A 14,981-nucleotide genomic window follows, 5' to 3' on the forward strand; every position below is an offset into this window, starting at 1 on the left:
AGAGTAGCTGCAGTGAAGAGAGAAAAAACTGTAATTTCAGTCTGAAGAGTTGGTTACAGAAAGTGAAGCCAAAATGTGTGAATGGAGATGTAATCTATGAATCTATTATGTAAACATCATTCCTCAGTGTTCTCTTTGCTGAATGTGAGCACCCACATTTGGCATTCTAAATTAGTAACTGTATATCTGTCTAAGAACTCTATTGCGATCCACTGCAAACTAATAGTTTGTGCTCTTTCAGTGATGACACAATAGGTCAACACTGAAGTGATCTGCCCTACAAGGACAGAGTTTCATGGAGAAAACTGAAACACACCAGGTCTGGAACAAGTTTTATACAGATTTCAGAAGGGAGCTCCAAAGAAAAGATGAAAAAAAATACAGATGCATTAGTTGTCCTCTTGGAGCATTGCTGAATTTTTCACAACCTCACTAAACATGTAGAGATGGAGGGATCAAGTGTTATACTTAGTGCTAAAATGCTTTAAAGATGTAAAGTTTTAAATATAATTTTTGCTGTAATGATCAGTGATGTGTTTATGTGCATGTAGCCTGCTTGACAATCTGACTGACACTATTTGAATGCTAATAATTTACAGAGAACAGCAAACTAGATTTAAACTGATTTTCAAGAAAAGGACATACATCATCACAATACAATTGTTTGTGAGGTTTGGACTGACCACAGATAAAATCTAAAGGGGTTTGGTTTTGTAAAATGTCTGTTTCTATGTTTGATCTCCAATGTTAGCAATTAATTCAGAACTTCTTTCCTATAAGTTACTTCAAATATTCCTGAGTAAAGGAACCAGACTTTTCTTTAGAAATAATTCAGTCAGCAGCTGTTCTGCTATGGGTAATATATTTATTTACATATGAAAATAAAAATCAGTATCATAAAGGAAAGAAGTAAGGAACCTAATAGGTTTCTGGCAATGTCACTTTTAGATTTTATTATCTGTTTAGATTTTATTATCTGTTTAATTTGGGATTTGAGTCAAAAGGAGATGGAGGAAGATGAGGTACAGAGACAAGAATGTTCCCTCTTATTTTCTGTTCTAGGAAATCCAAATAATTTTGCTCCAATTACTATGCATTTAATTCCAACATATTTAGGTGAAAACAACACAATTGTTGTGACTGCTTCTACATTGAGAGGAAATGAACTACCAACTCTTCATGTTCAAATATTTACTTCCGAATTTGATTAAAGCACACTAGAGAAAAGTAGCAGAAGACAATATGTAAAATGTAAAACCTAATAGAAAAGTATAGATTATCAGAGATAAGGGAAGGTGTCACTTCCTTTCATAGTAAATTTGAATATGTCAGCAAAGTAAAACACATAAAAATGCTTTAAATGAGTGAATTTTGCTATTCGTATCAGTTCTGACATTTCTGAGTCTCACAGGTAAGAAATTAAGGGAAAATATACTGCTTATTTAATGAGTAGCTAAAATTTTATGGTAGATTTTTTTAAACTAAGTCCTGTTCTGCAATATCCACAAATCACATAGATAACACTGGCAACATAAAGAAGATTATTTCTTTCTTTCTTATAATGACAATATATCAGTCTTCACTACTAGGAAAAGTACTTACAGACTGAACAATGTTCACTGCAGTAAATGAAAACTTCACTATTGCCAGTAGCATACCACAGGTATTATATTTATTCTGCAAACTTTCATAAACTAAGTTCATCAGTCTCACTTTGTCTTCAAAGTGAACAGCAGCCTTCAGCTGCCTGAAGTTGTGCTTAAACTTGTTTAGATATGATCTTTTCTCCTGACCTTCCCCTCTCTGTTTTGTTTTAGTTGGAGGTTTTGGTTTGTTGAGTTTTTTGATGGTTTTTGGTTGGTTGATTTGGAATTTTTCTCTTTTTGTATGTGCATGTAGGAGGGGGTTTTGTTTCGTTTTGGTGTTTTTCGGTGAATAGCCCTAATTTTAAATCAAATTTAATAACAAATATGTGAAGTCTGTATGTAACATCTATGAGGTTTTCAGAATGATTTGGTCAAGACCAAAGGAAGCTTGCTGGCATGTAAACAGAGGCTGCTTGGAAATGGTGTGCATAATGGAGTGTAGAGGAACAAAGGGAGTAAATTACAAGAAAAGCAGTTCAGATTATACTGTTAACTCTATGGTTATAAAGAACTTGTCAAGCTTTGGATCAACAGAACTTGATTCTTATGAGGCACTTTAAGAACCCAGACATTTGTAGGAAGAAGAATGCAGCAGCTCACATGAAATCTAGCAAGCTCCTGGAATAGGTAGAGGACAAATGTTAGATGTATCAAAAAGGAATGAGGTGCAGCTGGACTTGTTGCTCATAAACCAAGAAAACCTGCAGTGCAATTATCTTGGTTAGTCATAGCCTTAGCTGCAATATTGTGAAGCTTGAGGTCAAAGGGAGCACACAAGATTTTAAAGATTTTAAAAACAAAGATTTTAGAAGACCAAACTTCAACATGCTCAGAACACAGCCGGGAGGTATTCTGTAGAAGCTTCCCTGGAGGAAAAAGGAGCTGGTGAATGTTTAGAGTTTTTCAGGAATGCACTTCTGGAAGCAAAAACCAGTTAACCCCCTTTAAAGATAAGGGAAGTAGGCAGAGCAAGAGATCCCCTTGGCTGAACTACAAGCTTTTGAGTTTGATCACAACCAAAAGAGAAGCTTATCAAAAATGTCAAAACAGGTGAAGACCCACTGAGAAATTCAAGAGCATTTTCAAGGTGTGCAGAGATGCAAATACCAGATAAAACTGGTATTGACCAACTATGTCAAAAACTACAAGAAACTGTTCAATAAGAAAAAGAAATAGAAGGAAAATATCATCCTGTTAAACAGGAGAGGTGAATCAGTCACCAAAAGCGCTGAATGAAGTTCTCAACTTCATTCACCTCTGTTTGCTAGACCCTGGCAGCAAAAGTCTAGGTTGAAATAAACACAAATCCACCTTCATTGAAGGAAGAGTTGGTGAGTAAATTTTACAGCAACTTCATCTCTGAAAATTGATGGGCCATGACAGCATCCACCCAGGAAATCTGAAGAGTGACTACAAAGACAGACTCCCTTTTCACAAACCATTTGGAAAAGATGTGGGGTAAAGGGTACAAGTTACTTCCAAGGATAGTCTCATCACATGCAAGAGGAAAGTTTTTTTAAAACAATCAGAATTCTGAATAATCTCTCCAAGGAAATGGTAGATTCTACAGTGTTGGACACTTAAAATTCAGATGGACAAGTTTCTAATCGATCTTGTCTAGACCATGCTTTTGACAAGAAAGTTTGGACCAGATGATCTTTGAGGTCACCTTCTAATCTGGTCCCCTTCTAATTTTATAATTCTATGATGATTATGGAGATATATCCTCTAGTAATATATCTTTTGTTTATTCTTTAGAGCAGAATAGAACAGAACAGAATACTTTAGTTGGAAGAGATCTAAAAACATGTACTCCAACTGCTCAGCCATCTCAAGGTTGAGCCAAAGTTGAAGCCTGTTGCTAAGGGTGTTGTCCAAACACCTCTAAATACTGACACATCAACCACAATTACTTTCCAGGCTTTGACCACCCTCTAGGTAAAAATCTTCCTAATGTCCAGTCTGAAATTCCCCTGTCACAGTTTGAAACCATCCCCACTTGTCTTATCACTGGACTCCAGAGAAGAGTCAGCACCTTCATCTCCACTTCTCAGGAATCTGCAGAGAAAATTCAGGTCACCTTTGAGCTGCTTTTCCTACAAACTGGACATGCCCAAAGTCCTTCACCAATCTTCACAGCACATGTTTTCCAGCTTTTTCATGAGCTTTGTTGCCCTCCTCTAGATAGGTTCAAAGATCGTAAAATCCTTTTAAATTGTGGGATCCAACCTACCCATATCCCTTTGCAAATGTTCTTGTTCTCAAGAGTCAACAGCATCTCTCAGTTTGGTGTCATCAGCAAACTTAGTTTCTTCCCTTATGCATAATAATAACATCTGAACTAGTAATAGTATTTTATTTAGACTTTCAATATTTAAATTATACTAATAAAATATTATTTTTTACATAGTAAAGTGATAAATTTTCACACTTAATAAGATTTAGTTTTCTTAGCATACAGGCAAAAAGACTACATAATCACATGTAGGAGCCATGTGATATTGGGATATCCTCCATACAAACAAAAATTTATAATAAGTTTTTTATAGAGAATATGTGCAAAGATATTTCCAGAGGCAAATCACCTTGCAAAATATGGCAATCTTTGCTAGAAATTGAACTAAACTATGGTTTTGTCAATAATTACTCTGATTTCTAGTGAAAGAAGCAATAGTTTATCTTGAGTAAAAGCTGTATACTTTTAAAAAAATAATGGACACAAGATATTCTATCCAAGCTTTAGCTAGGACATGACTGAACAGTTTTAGCTCCAATTTTATGTTCAACTGAGGCAAATAACTCTGCAGAAAATAGTCAGCTTGAATGTCTGCACAAAGCACTACTGATCAACCTAGCTGAACAGATAGTATCTGCCCAAATTCATATCACACATAAACAAGCACACCCCATATCAAAACTCAGTCAAGTATATTACCTGACTTAAAAGGTACATAAAAATCCATATGATAAGATGTGTGTATCATATGAAATAGTGTGACAGCTTTCTTTTAATGCCAGTTTGTACAGTATGACAAAAAATAGCAATATTCCCAATGCTATAAGTTGTTTCCAAAAATTGTTGCCCTTTTAAGATACAAATATTTGTATGTGAAAGTGAAAATGGACTACTTGTTTTCTATATTAATGACAGCCCTTCATAAAGGGCAGCATTTTCAAGATTCTAACATAGGATCTGGGAAAGTATCAATCTCCCTGGGCTCCCATGTATTTCCTATAATACATTGGGGAAATTAATTGCTTTTTCTCACCTGAATTTCACATTTACATAGAAAGAAGAGCAGTTTCACTCCACAGGAATTATAAAATAGAAGATGTCAGGATTGTACATGCCGTGTTATTCATATTATTATATTCACATGCCATCTCTGTTTGCTCTGCTCTTGGATTGCTTCATTTATTGAGTGGCTTTTTTATTATTGTCTGTATGTGTGTATTGTATATACATTGCATATACCATACATAGTGCAAATTATGTACTTACAAATATGCAAAGTACTTAAAATTCTATCTTTGTAGGTGCTCTTGTTTCAAAGACTTTTAAGAATATGTTATTTACATAAACATTCTACTTTCAGAAGATGCTTTTAAACTTATGTAAAATGCTCTCAAGCCTTAATTTTAATATATTAATAGGCCTTAGTTTAAGAACTGCAGATAATATTCATCATGTTTAAAGGGAATCGGTTTCCTCTTTTGTCTACGTATAACTTTTAATCTCATTATCGATGAACAAACAGGAAACAGAAATTCTTACCCTGAAGACAATGCCATGTATGCAACAGCTCCAAAACTGGTAACAAGAACTATTACCCCTACTCACTCCCTGCCTGTTCAAAGCACTAAAAAAGAGGGATACATAAGCTAAGCTTTTTTCTTGCCCTTATTTTGAGTTGAATCAATCCAGAGAAATGTCATCAATACATATACAGTTTCTTTTTTCCTGTGTCTAAGGGAAATGTCAGTTCAATATGTCTCTAAATTCCGTTATCTTCACACATATAAATGAAGCAATAATAAGAGATTAGAAGATTAAAAGACAAATCACAACCAATTAGACCTTGTCAAATTTTGTCATCACACAGGAAACCTGCTAAAATGTTAACCTTGACCTTCAGCATATATTAAAATCAGGGACTATCAGTTGATAATCAGTTAAGTGCTCTCTGTGGAAAGAATAGAAGACCTCGCCCAGTGAGGGTACTAAAAGCTTGTGAAAATTTGATCCTGATGTTATCCAGATGCAAAGTGTTAACCTTTTGTAGAGATGAAGTCTGAAACCCTCGAACAAGGGTCAAGATAAACAGGTTCCATTTTTGGCCCAATAGCAGACTCCTAATGTGAGATGTTCACTTTGCGGTGACCTTGTTCCCAAATGTAGAATGAATACAACAATATTTCTTTTCTTTGCCTTTAACTCTATCACTGGGACAAAGATGGCCTAGAAATAGACTGAGTATTCTGATGTCAGGGTATTTTAAACTGCTGTAACTTGAACAATAATAGTCTTAAGCTCTATATCCTTTATTTTTTCTGCATTGTATTTTTTGTCACTCATATTGTAAGTGTTAAGCTAAATAGACTAATATACACATATTATATTTTTATTCAAAAGTAGTCTCTTGCTTTAGTTCTTGTAGTTTGCTCACTAGAAGTACTTGTAAACTATATAACTTAACACACTCATTTTTCATCTGATTTTTTTTTTTTTTTTGTGTCCCAGAGTATTTAAATATCTTAAAAATTTAGTCACATTCTTGTCACACTCTTAATTCTGAATTCTTTTCACCATATGCCAGTTAATATTTGGGAACAATATCAATGGTACATACTGAATACCAATGTCAAAAATTAACCCAGGATGGTCTTAGCTGTGGTGTGCTAGAATAGGTATCTTGTCCCCATTTAAGAGTGAATTTCTGATATTTTTTCTTATTCTTCATACTTTGCCTCAAAAAGGTTATCTTGACATCCAAAATAAAAGGAGGACCATATGTTATGGTAGAGAGCTATCTCAGCATCTCACAGGCTTTCTTGCAATTAGTCTCCATACCACAAAGATCAAGTCTAACTCCATTTTATCAATGCCTGTCTCATACTCTGGTACGCAAAGCCTACCAGATGTGATTTCACAGTGTGAACAGCAGTGCAAAATCACTTTTCCGTATCTGCTGGCTTCATCCTTGCTAATGCAGTCTAGGGTTTGAGACTGCTTTTTCTGAGTCTACTGCTGCCTTGGGAAGAGCCTAGTGGCTCCAGAGGTCCCAGAGACATTACTGCAGAGCAGCTCCCCAGCTGGTCAGCATCAGCCCATACTCTCGCTTCCAAGATGCAGCACTTCACATCCATTTTCATGGGGTTCCTGTCAGATCATTTGTCTCTGCAGAAGCCCTAACTCCTACTGTGTTGATCTCTTCATAAATGTTTTGGATCTTCTGCAAGAACATTAAACATGATTAGTCTTGGTATTTATCCTAGACAGAAAGTACACCTTTCTAGTCACTAGTTGGGCTTTGTATTATGGATCACAACAGTAAGACTGTTCATCTGCTTCATGTAATTGCCTACCTGCTAACAAAGGTACTATGAAAGCCATGTCAAAGCACTTTGTGAAGTCAGGGTAATCAAGTGCATGCATCTTTGCCTCTCCACTATCTTCTCATCAAGGCTGTCACATTGGATAGGTATGATTTGCACAGACCAGGATTTGATGAAACTTTTTAAATAATGAATCTTTGGTCCAGAGTCACCTCTGTTCTAAAGTTCATATAACAGATGTTAAAATATAAGATGCTACTTATCTGTCATATATAATCTGTGATTATTGTGATATTTCTAAATTATTAATTTCAATTTAAAATAACAAATAAGTAAAATAAAGCTGCTATAAATAACTATGTCCTCAAAGGGATGTGTATACCATACAAATTCCTCATCAATCAATTTGTATATTAACTCTGATAATTCCATACATTTTTCTCACACCTGAGAAAAATTTTGAGTTTGTAAGACACAGAATTTTAGGATCATATAGTAAATAGAATGGATTAAATATTCAGTAAAGTTTTGTGCATTGATACGGAAGTACTGGTGCTAATTTCACCTTGCATATGATTGAAGAAATAGATAACATCCATTATACTTCCACATTGCTTCTGCTTAGTATATGTGTTTCTAAGAAGTAAAATCTTTTTGCTGCTTGAGAACTGGATAAACTTTTGATTTCTTTGTCTGACCTTAGAATATTGAAATATTGGGTAAATAACATTTAAAAATATTCTTACTCTTTATACCACTAATGACTGATTTGTGCCAGGAAACAGAAGAAAATTATTTGTTTCTAATATTTCACATTTTTTTTAAAAAACCCAATCTGCTCCATTCATAAGAACTGAAACGTGTTTACAAGAAATGAATAAGTTAGCAACTAGAAAAAATATGTCTATTTCATATACGTATACATATATGTATATTTAGTAGTCTCCAGGATACCTAGGCAATGGTCACAAGGTGATTGTACTCTAGCTTGAGATCTTTCCCCTCTGTAAGTATATATCCTATTCAAGAATGACTTTTGGCAAAGATATGTCTAAATCATATGGGGTGTTGCTCATTAATTGCTTCATCTTGTCATTAATTAGATAATTACAAAGAACTCGCCTTCTCAAAGTCTCAAGGTGTTTCAGCATAAGTTCTTGCTAGAATTCATCTTTTTCAGTAGCTACTCACAAATATTAACACACTTTATTCAATACATTTGAAAACCTGTCAAGAGTCCTAATTCTATTCTTTAATGTAGCAAATACTGTATATAAGTGATAAACTACATAGGTTTGACTAGCAGTGGGCCAAGAATACAAACATACATTTCCACTTTGTCAGTATTTCTAATAATCAGTAAAGCAATTGATGATCCAAAACAAATTCTGACAATGAAAAAAATTTAGCTTCTCTTTTAGACTATGTTTATGCAACTAGCTCTAAATAGATATATTCTGAGCAGTTTTCAAACTTTCAAGAACTTCAATAAAGTGAGCTAGTTGTTTGTTTTGCAGTGACACCAATACGTTTTCAGACATTCAACAATTTTATGGTAGTGTATCTTTTATTTCTCTCTGATAAATGAACATATTGTATTAATATTCTGCCTCAACCACCTCTTTCTTTCTTCCTCCCTCTCTATTGTTTACCCTTTTCTCCTTTTCCCAGGCTGGTATCATCCAGGTTTTTTAGCAGTTTTCAAAGAGGAAAATAGATTTTCACTGAGACATTATATTGTGAGTTAAAAGCAGATTGGACAAACTGTAAACCATTCTGCCCTTCTCCACATTTCCTTCTAGCTATAAGAAAAGAAGAAATTTTCAAATTCTATCAGGAAAGAAAACAAAACTCTAAGTAGAATTGAGATACTGGTGTCCATGAATATTAAAAATCTAAGACTAGAAGGACGAGAAATGCACTTTAATGTGTGTTCATAATTCCTATGTACATGACTGTAGCACTGCTGTCACCTCCACCATGTGAAGAATAACATGTGGACCCCCCTCAGAGACAATTTTTGGACCACCTAGGCTTCTAGCTCTGTCCTTCACCCACAATTGTCTCCCATGAGAAATGCAGTGGGAAGTAAGGTTAATTTAATTAGCACCCAAATATTCTCACTTGTTTTTTTCCCACCAGTTATTCTTCTATATCAACAGACTATTTGTTGTCTACATTTGAATATTTCCCCCATTTCATATTTATATTTATGTTTTATAATAATTTGTCATTACTTTCTGATAGAAGGCTTTGTAAATTTAGTCTGAAATGAATCTCCAAATGTGCAAGACATCACTTACTTGGAGTTGAGGCTGATCAGTTCTACCACAGCTGGTGCCAACATTCTGTCAGTCAAATTCTTAACTGTGTTATAAACGGTGAGGAAAATAGTTGCTTTTTACTCCCACCTGGAACGAAATATAGTGTCAGTAACTATTTTTTTTTCTTATCTTCCAAGTGCAATAAGACATTTATTATATTATCTTAGCCTGTCTCATTAAGGGGTCATCAAAACAGTTACACAAATGATAGAAGCATATGCAGTTTCACTCTTTGAATTTTTTCTTGATTGTGTGATACAATATACATATAAATAAGTGTTCTAAACAATAATTTATTTAGTGTATATTTATTCACATATATATTTATTCATATATGTATGCATTTCAAAATGTAGGTGCTGAAGAAATTAGTCAGAAATTTTAGCAGTAGCAAATAGAAGTGTTTCACAGCAAAATAGTTTAATGAAGGTATCTATATAACATAGTTTCAGTTTTATTTTGATCTTGAAGTATCATTTCTTTTTTCCAGGTTTCTTCTTATTAGGGACTATAGACTTCAAATTTATGACAAAATTATTTATAAAAGAAAAGGTTAAAGAAAAAGTATCTTAAACTGCTCTCTATCACCTTTGAAAGGAAATGAAGACAAGAAGTCCTAACTGACTAAAAGAGCAACAATAGAATAGAATAGAATAGAATAGAATAGAATAGAATAGAATAGAATAGAATAATATAAATATCAATCTACAAGAAGATGGGGAAAAGAAAGTTCTGAAAATCATAACCCAATCCGTTTAACTTAAATTCCTGGGGAAAAAATTATACTATCATTCTTCATGAAAGGTATTTGCAGGCAGAAGAAGGTCAACCAGTAGCAGCATGGCAACAGAGAAATATCTGAAGAGACAGAGATATTAATGAAAATATGTGGGGGAAACAAAGTGGGGAAAAGAGACATTTATTATGCCTAGATTATGTAAATATTTTGCTGAATATTTATTTTGTTGTCTTGTGACCGTATGATATTTCTGTCCATCCAACCAAAAGAAAACCAAACATATTATAACTCAGTTGTATTGAAACACAATTAATTGGTTTCTACAGCCAACAATTTTTTTCAGAAACTCACTGACTTAATAGTGAGCTTTCACACAATGGTAGCAATACAGACAGACTAGCAGCATTCAGAAAATCACAGGTGGCTTAGACAGTTTCAGATCTTTCTTCATCAACATTCCTTGCTGTAAAGGATATACAGTTTATGAGGAAATGATAGGTTATAAAAAGTCTCTACAAGAATATGGATTAATAATATTTAGCTAGTTATTCAATGCTGTGTATAAATATTGGTGGGAGAGGCACTGCGCATCTGACAAATTTATGGCCTTTCATTTAGAGTGTAAACATTTAGGAGAACTAGACCTTGTCACATACTGACATTATTTTATGAATTAATGTTATTTTATTGAAAGCAAATTGCACATCTTTATTTCATCACAAAAATAAATATCCTGTAAGTTAAAAAAAAATTCATTAATGCTTTTCCTGTTGTCTAATTGCTTAATTAATTCATTCAAAACAATTGAATTAATCTTATAAAATTAATATTTCCTAACAGCTGAAAGATTCTTTTACTATGTTCTAATTCTAATATAAGAAACAAATTCCTAATCTTAGACACATACATCATTCCAAGAAATAAGAAGTCTATTCCAGAAAGCACTTTGCAGCTCCAAACTTACGCCATTAGTAAACTCATTCTCCCAGAAGTCCCTTTTGTAGTTGCTCCTTCAGTACAAGCTTTCATGGAAGTTGTTTATACATAAATCCACTGTTCAGAGAATTTTAATTGAAAGTGCTTACAGATTTGACCACAAATAACTATCAGTACATAACTGAAAAAGGGCTTTTTTTACAACTCCTGTAATATTTTTGAATTTCAAAACATTTATTCACAGGCAGTATTCCAAAAGTGTTTGAAGATTTTCTCAGAAACCAACAATACTTCCAAAAGAAAAGTACAGAGGAATCTAACAGTGTTTTCTTGATACTTTTAGACTGCAAGGGTAAATGAGTGCAACTGAGAATTAAATCTCTCCAAAGTACTTCAAAGATAAATTCACTTTGCTGTATATGTCATCACAAGTTGCATCTTCAAAACAACACCTCTGGTCTGGAATTCTCCAAGGTGGAGGAGCACAGGAGACCTATAATAATTAACTAATCACTGAATCATCACCAGAGGTTTAGAGGTAAAAACCTCTTCTCTTTTGTTACTCTTAACTTGAAATTGGGAAACAAACTTGTGCAGCAGCATCCTGAGATTTTTCTCCCACACTTCAGCTGATGTAGGGAAACAAACTGGATACACATTTTCAATTCCAGTGAAGAAAAAGCTACTTTCTCTCAGAATGTATTTGCCTTGTTAAATTTTAAATTAAAATTTATTTCTTTCAATATACTTAATATTATCCTATGTCTTTTCATGGCTTCTCTTCTCCTTTTTCCCCCAGTTTCCCCTTCCCTTAGTTTTGCTTCTACACATTTCAACATCATGCAAATCAGCCCAGGAGTTGTTTTTTCTTTTTTTCTTTTTTTTTTTTTTTCTTTCTTAAATAGGGATGAGTTGGCAGAAAGCTAGTTTTGCCTGTATTTTGCACTTGTTATCAGTTGGGAACAGAAGGAAATATCACTTTAGCTCCTGAATAAAAGCAACAGATAAGCATGACGCTTTGGGCTGTGTGCTACTTCTGTTAGCCACTAACAGAGCACTGAGCATTACTTCTCTCTTCTATGACGTATGCTGAAACTCCCTGCTAGCAGGCCTGAAACATTTACATTTTCTCAGAAATCAAATTGAGAAAGCCAGATGCCAATATATAGTTGACAGTTTCAGAAAAAAGGTTAAGCTTTAGCAATGATGTTTACATATATGCTTCTGGTCACAATCAATTCCAATGTATTCAATTCAGACCTATGACACTGCTCTTCAAAGACAAAAGCTAGACATTAAAGGAAAGCTTATGTGGAGAAGTAATATCTCTTATTAGATCAGTTCATAGAAAAGAATTACAGGATTCTGGCACAAAAGCCTTTGTTCAAAGGAATATAAGGTGGAAGATTTCAGATATGCTAGATGCTACTTGGGACATGGATGTTATACATTGCTTGAAAATTTCTTTTTAAAATCACAAGGCATAATATGAAGCCCTGCCTCAGACATCACAGAAACAACACACCCGTGAACAGTCCAAATATTTATGTGATATTCATGATTTCTGAAAAAGGGAAACTATATACAGATTATCCTTAGTAGTGTAAATTGGATTAAAAGACAAATTATTTATAAAAAATACATTATATTTTTTTAGATTCCATAAATACTACAAAGTTCAGTAAGCCCTTGCTTAATTCTTTGGACAGAAAAGGTGGCTGCATAAGATGATGATAACTTCCCTTTAAAAAAATTAAATCCTTTTTTCTATGTCCTTTCATTCACACCTGTGGGATATGACGCTATATTATACAGTCTGTTTTAACAACTAATCCACATTTAAGTTGCTAATTTACAAATTACAAAAACCTTTCTAGCTCTTAAATTTCATTTATTATACATATTTTACATTAATTTGTAATTTGCAGATATATTTATATGGAGAGAGTTAATGTTTCTTTTATCTTTTATTATAAATATGGAAATATTATTAAACTAATAGAAAAAATGACATCAAATTAATAAAGCAAAGTAATGAACACATATGTGACATAAAATTTCCATCCCTGAAAGTGATACCCTCTTTCAGAGTAATTTTTGCTTTCCCAGTGATGGAATATTTTTGCATTTGAGAGCTTAATTTCTCTCTTTAGTTAAAGATGTCAAAGCATTTTCCATTGAATAATTTCCTACAGACATAGCCATAAAACTTAGAAACAAATAAAACAAGGAAAAAAAGAGACCAAAAATAAAAGCGTGTTCTCAAATAAAACCTTTTAATACTTCAAGGTTTGTTAGATTACATTTTTAAGTTTTTACCAAGAACATAACTAAACTAAAAGCATGGCACAGAAAAAGTACAGAAGTTAGAACTATATTAAAATGCACTTAATTTCTGCTAGTACTTGAGCACCACAGTTCTGTTTCTAAGTGTACAACAGAAATTTTAACTGACAATATTAACACAAACACACAAAAAGAACAAAAATATAAACCTACACAAATCTTTATATGTCACACGAATTTAAGAATTTTTATTCATAACATTTGTTTATGATATTTGCATTACAAAACACTGCAATCCGTGACAGAATTTCTTATTTCCTCTTTATATTATTAATCACTGTACTTTTAGAAAAACTCTCTTTATCAGCAAAAATTCATATACCTTTATACCTCAATTCTCCTTGTGGAAAGAATAAATCTACTTTACCCTATCATGCTTTCAAGAGAGAATAAGCATATTAGTCTCCTGCTGCCCTCAAAGTTGTAATTCTGCATCATACTAGCTATTTTACTGGCCTCTCAAAACATTTTTTGCAGGTTTTCTTGACCTAACAAGAAGATTTTCATCAGCTGCAGTATCTTTCAGGTAAGATTGCAAGTTATTATAGTAAGACTGCAAGTCCTTATACTACAGGTGATGACATGATTGAGATAGCAAGAAACTTCACAAAAATACAGGGCAAATGCAGAGACAGTAAATCTCTAACATATATTCACAGACTGCAAAGTGTTAATAAATACATTGATCCTGACTTCAGAACTTAGAGTGACTGAGATTCTTACATTCTGATTTATGCTAGAAAAGCATTGCCTTTTTATTTAAAAAATAAATGCAAAGGCATCTTCTAAAGTATTGTGGAATTATAAGAGCTGATTTCTGAGTACAGATTCTAACATCTCGGCCTGTTCCAAGACTGTAGTAGTCTACTAACTACTTGAAATCATAATCAGATGGGTTTATGGAAAGAGATTCTGATTATGTTTTAAAATATTTTTTCATGATAATGCAAGAGTCCTAATTATAAACCTTATTTTCTGCCTGTTGTGCCAAGGTACTGAGGAGGAGAGAATGAGGGTGTTTTCTGTGAGAGTAGGAAGTTTCACAACATGAGACAGAGAAAGTTTCAGGCATCTCCAACATGGATCTACTGCAGGACATAGCTTAATGCATCAACAAAGAAGATTTTGCTTCTCTGATAATGCTCTATCTCGGAAGTGGCAATATATACTGGGTTGCAGCTGTGAGACAGAAATGAGAAAAAATGTGAGAGAAACAGCTTATAGACAGTAGTATCAGGGGAGGAGGAAGAAAGATGTGCTCCTGGCACTGGAGTAGGGATTCCTCTGCCGCCTGTGAAGACTATGGAGAATCAGATTGTCCTCCTGCAGCCCAGGAAGACCATGTTGGAGAAGATAGCAACACTGTAGGCCATAGACCTCTCCACACTACAGAAAAAACATATCCTAACGGAAGCTATGGATTGTGGAAAGTCC

The 14,981-nt window shown here is 33.7% G+C and overlaps 1 protein-coding gene and 1 long non-coding RNA gene across 36 annotated transcripts in view; one reads left to right on the plus strand and one right to left on the minus strand.

Moving 5' to 3' along the window:
• The window catches only part of PTPRD (protein tyrosine phosphatase receptor type D), a 1,155,761-nt gene that overhangs the window by 855,470 nt on the left and 285,310 nt on the right, over positions 1–14,981 (minus strand). For all 35 annotated transcript variants that reach the window (XM_077790475.1, XM_077790477.1, XM_031507373.2 and 32 more), the window contains one exon: positions 9,506–9,613. The gene's annotated coding sequence lies outside the window, so the exon portion shown is untranslated. The remainder of the gene's footprint in view (positions 1–9,505; positions 9,614–14,981) is intronic.
• LOC144248374 (uncharacterized) overlaps positions 14,026–14,981 on the plus strand; it is a 53,569-nt gene continuing 52,613 nt past the window's right edge. The window contains exon 1 of the long non-coding RNA XR_013341714.1: positions 14,026–14,073. This is a non-coding gene — a long non-coding RNA (uncharacterized LOC144248374). The remainder of the gene's footprint in view (positions 14,074–14,981) is intronic.

This window comes from Lonchura striata, chromosome Z, assembly GCF_046129695.1.
Source record: "Lonchura striata isolate bLonStr1 chromosome Z, bLonStr1.mat, whole genome shotgun sequence".
Taxonomy (NCBI): Eukaryota; Metazoa; Chordata; class Aves; order Passeriformes; family Estrildidae; genus Lonchura; species Lonchura striata.